Below are 6898 nucleotides of genomic sequence, written 5' to 3' on the forward strand. Positions count from 1 at the left end.
TATTACATGAATGTCCTCCGCGACAATTAATATGATGGGTATTGCTCACCGTCAATAAAGAGTGGTGAACAAAACATAAAAAGGATGGTACCTGCCACCATTTTTGAGAGCACCATCAACACTCAATTTGATATGAAATGTGTGTAGGCATAAAACCTTTTTACACTAAAAATTAATGTTTTCGTGCTGACCAAAACCACAGTAGCTTGATTAATGTTTAAGCTGCTGGTGCATAGAATAATGAATTGTATATATCATAGAGAATTCAGGGATATACAATTCACAATCATTTTGTAAATAAACAAGGCTGAATTAATATTCAATCGGGACCCCAGCAGCTGAGCTTACTCGAAACCAAAGCACAGGATGAACGTAGAAGGAAGGAAACCCATAAAAATGTGGGAAAAACCATGGGATGTTTTGGGCTATAGCTTTTGTTGGAGAAAGAAACCATTCAAGACAATGGATTTTACCCAATTAGGGCAACTGAAATATGTTTCACTACTAAATACTCAAATTTATAGGTAACTGTCATAACATAATTTTATATATCCTGATCATTTGATATATATAAAACTCAAGGAGCCCCTTCCTGGCTTGTTTCATCCTTTTGTTCATGCCCAAGCTCCAATATTTCAGCAACCGCTTGCACAAAAATCTGATATTTTTGCTCTTGTCTCTGTGCTGATTGAATTAGTTGGGACCCCAGCAGCTCAAGTACATGACTGTCCTCAAAGACTCCTCTGACTTCTTCAGCTTTTCATCTCTGGCTGTACTGAAAGCAGCTGAAGCAGAAGAAGATGAGAGCTGAGAAAATGACCTGAGTTGGGTTTTGGCTTGTTGGTGCACAGATCTTAGAGCAGATTTCCATCTGCATATCCCTTGGTCCTTCAGTGCCTCCACAACTCCAACACTTGTACTTGACATCATGATTCTGATTTCTTTTCTCTTCTCTACTATTTCTCTCTTAAATTTTTTGAACTCCTCAGCTGTGAATGTAAATGTTTGAGTGTATTATTGATGGAGAAGATGATAATGAGGTACTCTCCTTATATAGGGGATTAGAAAAAGGAAAAAAGGTGAGTGTCTGGATTGGGATATCACTGTTGTGTACGTGCTGATGGATTGGGATATTCAGATAAGCACAACGTTTTGCTGCCTCATGGGTACACGGTTTTTATTTGAATTATTGTATTTTAGCCTGCGGTCTGGGTGTGAAACCATTTGTTTGCCTGTTTAATTTGGAGTGTGGGCCAAACGAAAGAACAGTCACTTACTTATTTTGGACTCTACTTGGAATGTGGGCCAAACGACAGGACAGTCACCTGATTGTCACAGGTTGATGTGCATCGGTTGAGTATCAATTCTTACTTCTTATTTTTATATACAAGTAAAAAATGTTAGGGTAAAGTGTTGAAAATCTCCCTGAACTATAATGCTTATCACAATATCTATCATGAATTATTTTTTCAGCCAATTAGTCTTCATATTATTTTAAATGGCCAATTCAGCCCCTACCGTTAGTTTTCATCCAATTTTCCGTTTAAATGTCACATAGTAGGCACATGACTCACTGTTCAATTAAAAATTAATTTTTTTAAGTTTAAAATAATTAAAGTTTAAAAAAAAATTAATTTTTAAAAACCCATTTTCACGGAGAATTCTCTCCGGTCTAGAAAGCTTCCTGGCTCTCCCACCACCACCTACATCCTCCAAGCCTCTCAAACTTTCAGAACCTCTCCCTCTAGAATCCCCAGACTGGGTATCAATTTTAGGCTTAGCAGACAACTCTGATGGGAAAAATGAAAGGTTATCAGAGCTAATTGTCCTATAAAGGCTGTTATTACACGAATCCTTACGATTACTCTGCATCAACGAGTAAATCCACCACCATGATTTGACAAAGCGACTCCATCTCCAATTGGCTTAAATCGGCTATGAATTGACCTATTAGTCCCTTCTCCACAGTTCCAAAGTTGATCATCTTTCCCAACGGAATACTCGTAATTCTCGGTGGAATTTCGCGTAAGCGCAACTGGGGTTGTGGGCTGCCGCCTTCTTAAAAGGGTATAGGTTTTCTCAGAGAATCAGACATGGGTACTGATGGGCTTCAATCAAAATCCGCAAAAATAGGAAACTTGGGTTCCTAGGAATTGCCTCTCAGCTATCTCTGCGATAGTTCCAAACTGGGTTTCCTAGAGAAAGAGTTTGTTGGGGCAAATTTGCTGACTTCCTTGGAGAAAGAGAGCTTTAAAGGTAAAGAAATCCTTATTTCTGCCAATTCAAACTAAGATCACAAATGGGTGGAGAGAGATTTCCTTAATTTGAACGAGACTAGGCTGAATTGCTCAAAGTGAGAGCTTGTGGAGGAGACTGAAAGAGAGAGCAGGGACAAGAAGCCAAAGCTTGAGGTCTCGCTTTCTCTCACTGCTTCAAACGCCTTACAAAATGGTGACCCTCCATCTATGCCAAGGCCTAGCAGAAGTGTACAATCTTTGGCACCATGTACTAACTGTTAGCGAGTCTTTGCTTAGTTAGGATTTTGGTTCTTTACTATGTTAGGATTTTAGTTACTTACCATTTATCTAGTCATATTATAATTGAGATTTATTTCTTATTATAATTTATATTTACTTCATATTGTAATTTAGATATATTTCCTATTTTATTAGGGTTAACACATCTTTGTACTTATATAAATACCTCTATATTAGAGAAAAATAATAAGATGAGAAAATATGAGTCAATATGAGCGTATCTTAGTATAACTGAATATTTGCCATACTTTGTTTGACATAGTATAAGAGCCAGTTTTTCTTGTGACCTGTGTTTGCGTTCTCTTTGAAATTAAAGTACTCTCCTCCTCTCCTTGAAGAGGAGGGGAGAGGGAGTGAAAGGGATATATTTATTGATCTATCCCAATTACCTTGACGTATTCCCATGAAAATGTTGCTTATTTCTTGACTCCGACGACCTCTTCTCTTCAGGGGGAGATGAGGAGTGAAGAGAAGTTGTGTCTACGTGAATTAACTCAAGTTTATATGGAAGAATTTATTGTTGCGGTTGTTGCTACTGTCACCGTTGATGTTGTTGTTGTTGTGTTCTGATTCGTCTCTACCTTAACCCTAAACACTACCTATTTCTGTTGCAATATACACCTAGCCTATAATCCTAGCCCTCCGCCGCTATCTATCTTGCTACTGTGTTGCCGTATACCTTGCTATCGTCGTGCCTGTTTCTCAAGTACCACTGCTCATATGTGCTTCATCGACCCCTTCTCTTGAGAGAGAAAGTGAAGAGAAGTTGTCTCTGTTGTTGCTGCTACCACAGTTGTTTGCTTAGGGAGTGAATTGAAGTTGTCTCTGTTGTTGCTACTTCCACAGTTGTTTGCCTTGCCTTGTCTTGCTGGTGCCAGTGCCTTATATTGCTCTTGTTGGTACCAGTGCCTTGTGTTGCTCTTGCAGCTATCAATTTTGTTGTCTCTTACTAGGGACATTGTTGTTGTTTCTTCTACCGTGTTCGTGCCTTTGCTGGTGTGTTTCCGTTGTGGTACCAGTATTGTTGCTCTTGCCTGTTATGGTGCCAATATTGTTGCTTCTACCTTATCTCTGTCGTGCTCACCGTGTTCGCCTTACCTACTGCCGTGCTCACGTGGTTTCGTGTTCTGCCTTATCTAGTGTCGTGCTCACGGGGTTTTTGTGTTCTGTCTTACCTACTATCGTGCTCACTGGTTTCGTGTTCTGTCTTATCTAGTGCCGTGCTCACGGTGGTTTCGTGTTCGCCTTACCTATTGCCGTGCTCACAGGGTATCTATGTTCGCCTTATCTCTGCCGTGCTCACAAGGTTTCATGCTCTGCCTTATTTATCGTGCTCACAAGGTTTCTATGTTCTGCTATGTGCCCTATTTTTTAGGGTTTGCTATTGTGTTTCCTTGCGATTGCTTTAGTTCGTCACCTGTTTCACTTGTGGTTGATGAAAAGACCTTCTCTACAATTAGTGCTTCTCAAGTATGGTGTTCTGCTACTCGCTTGTCAAGTTGGGCCTACGAAATATCTTTGCCCAACTTGAGGGGGAGTGTTAGCGAGTCCTTACTTAGTTAGGATTTTGGTTCCTTACGATGTTAGGATTTTAGTTACTTACTATTTATCTAGTCATATTATAATTGAGATTTATTTCCTATTATAATTTATATTTACTTCCTATTGTAATTTAGATATATTTCCTATTTTATTAGGGTTAACACATCTTTGTACTTATATAAATACCTCTATATTGGAGAAGAATAATAAGATGAGAAAATATGAGAAAATATGAGTCAATATGAGCGTATTTGAGCATAACTGAATATTTGCCCTACTTTGTTTGACACTAACAATACACAAACCACTTGTTCCAACGATTTCACAGTAGCTTCATTATCGTACTCGTCGGCGAGGTCTTGGGTGAGGATGGTCTGGGCGATGGCCATAACCATTTGCCAGCGCCGATGACGGAGAACTTGATGTGGCGCATGGTGGAGGAGGGAGAAGTGGCGCCGGAATGGGCTTGAAGAAGGCCTTGGTTAGGTCGAGGCCGCTGAAAAAATTATTTTAAACTTAAAAAAATTAATTTTTAACTGAACAGTGAGTCATGTGCCTACCATGTGACATTTAGACATAAAATTGCATGAAAACTAACAGCAGAGGCTAAATTGGCCATTTAAAGTAATATGAGGGCTAAATTGGCTGAAAAAATAATTCATGGTGGACATTTCAAAAAGCGCTATAATTTAGGGGGGTATTCGGCAGTTTACCCAAAATGTTATGATAATCTCAGAGAAGAAAAAAATGTTAATGACAAAGTTATGAACAAAACAACACTATTTTCTCATTCATGATGGATTTTTAAGGGAAAAATTTAAGGGTAAATCTAAAAATCATAATTTAAAGTACAAAATTCATTCACATTAGATTTTAAAAAATTAAAAAATTAGGAATTCACCTGATTTTATAAGTTTCTTATAATCATGCCTTCAAATTCCAAAGCTTGCATAAAACATCCGACTTAGAAAGCTTTGGTCGAATTGTATCACAAAGTTTTGGTTGATTTGAAGATTAAAAGTTCAAAAGACCTTTTGGTTGATCTGAAGAATAAAAATTCAAAAGACAGATTTGAGAGAGAGAGAGAGAGAGAGAGAGAGAGAGAACAAACCAAGAAAAAAAAAATCTAAAACATGTTAATAACAAATAGGTAAAGAAAATTGGGGAAATTGGCGGCTTCACCCCTGGCTTACCTAATTTATTCACTAATATCCTTATTTTGAAACTCAATCACAAATGCCCCTCATAAAAACTCTCTATTGACAGCCTATTACCCATCCTTCACTTAGTTTTTTTTCTTCTGAGTCATTGCTCTCTGAAATACTCTCATCTCTCTAGCCTTTTCCTCTTCCTTTTCTTCCTTCTGCCCCTCTCTCACTTTTGTTTGGTACTTGGTGTGAGTTCAAGTCCTTCCAAATCAAATTTGAGTGAGATTGTACATAAATTTGTTGAAACATAATTGTGGCTTCCTCTTCTTCTTCTTCTTCTTCTTCTTCTATGATATGCTATCTTTGAGATGACACCCCCAATTGCTTTCTTCTTTGTTTCTTCTTCTTCTTCTCCTCTCTGATATGCTCTATTTGAGATGAAATCCCAATTTTGCATATCCTCTCTCTCTCTCTCTCTCTCTCTCTCTCACACACACACACACACACACACATTGATTCCCAATTATCCATGTTCTTCTTTTCCTAGGTCCAAAGACCCATCTTCCTCATCCACATCATTAGCCACAAGCACCGCCAACAAGTTTACAAACCCAATTTGTATTATTTGTTCTTGAAATGGGTGGATTGGCATTGACTTTAAATTTTTGTTTGAAACAGAAGCATTTATTTGTCTGAAACCCAACAAAACTTTCCAAGACATACTTTAAAAAAACAGTGATACGACAAGGATAAAATAGCAATACAAGACCAATACGATGACAATAGTAAGACAATAAAAAACTTAGAAATTTCAGATTTATTGCGTATATATTGCTTGTTTATTGCAATAAACGTGCTCAGCAAGATAACTCTAATACAAGCTCTCTCCCTTTGTGTATATTGCTTGTTTATTGAGTGTGTATTGCTTGTTTATTGCATGTATATTACATGTTTATTGTGTATTTATTGCATGTGTATTGCCTATTTATTGTATGTATATCGCATGTTTGTTGTAGACCTCGCCAAAGAACCCAAAAAGAACAAGGTACGAGTTGGAAGATATAACTAAAATGAGAGGATCTATTAGTCAGACCTTACCAAAAAAACCCAAAATTTGTTGCACAATCCCAAAATTTTATAAACAAGATTAGCATAATATTCCTCAAAAGTTCTTGTATAATCTCACTAAAATAACATTCTCTACACAAGCTGAAAATATTAATTGTAAACCTAGAGAGTAAAATTTTAAATTAAACCTACAATTATGTTTCAACAAATTTATGTACAATCTCACTCAAATTTGACTTGGAGGGACTTGAACTCACATCAAGCACCAAAAATCCAAACCCATATATGAAATTTAAACAAAGAGAAGAAAACCCAAATGTGAAGGAGAAAAGCCGAGCTAGCTACTTGAGACGCCATGCATGGAGGTCGAAAGAGGGGGCATAGAGTGAGAGATTGAGGTGGAAAGGGTGAGGTCGTCGTTGCCGATGTGGGGGCGAGTGAAAGAGATAAGAGAGGAGAGAAGGGTTGAGAGAGAGACTGAGAAATTGTGAAAAAGGATTTGGGAGAGCTCAGAACAACTAAACAAAAGTGAAAGAAGGGTAGAAGGAAGAAGTGGAAGAGGAAGAGACCAAAGAAATAAGAGTATTTCAGACAGTAATGACC

The sequence above is a fragment of the Prunus mume genome, linkage group LG4 (assembly GCF_029339155.1).
Source record: "Prunus mume cultivar Tortuosa linkage group LG4, ASM2933915v1, whole genome shotgun sequence".
In the NCBI taxonomy this organism is placed as follows: Eukaryota; Viridiplantae; Streptophyta; class Magnoliopsida; order Rosales; family Rosaceae; genus Prunus; species Prunus mume.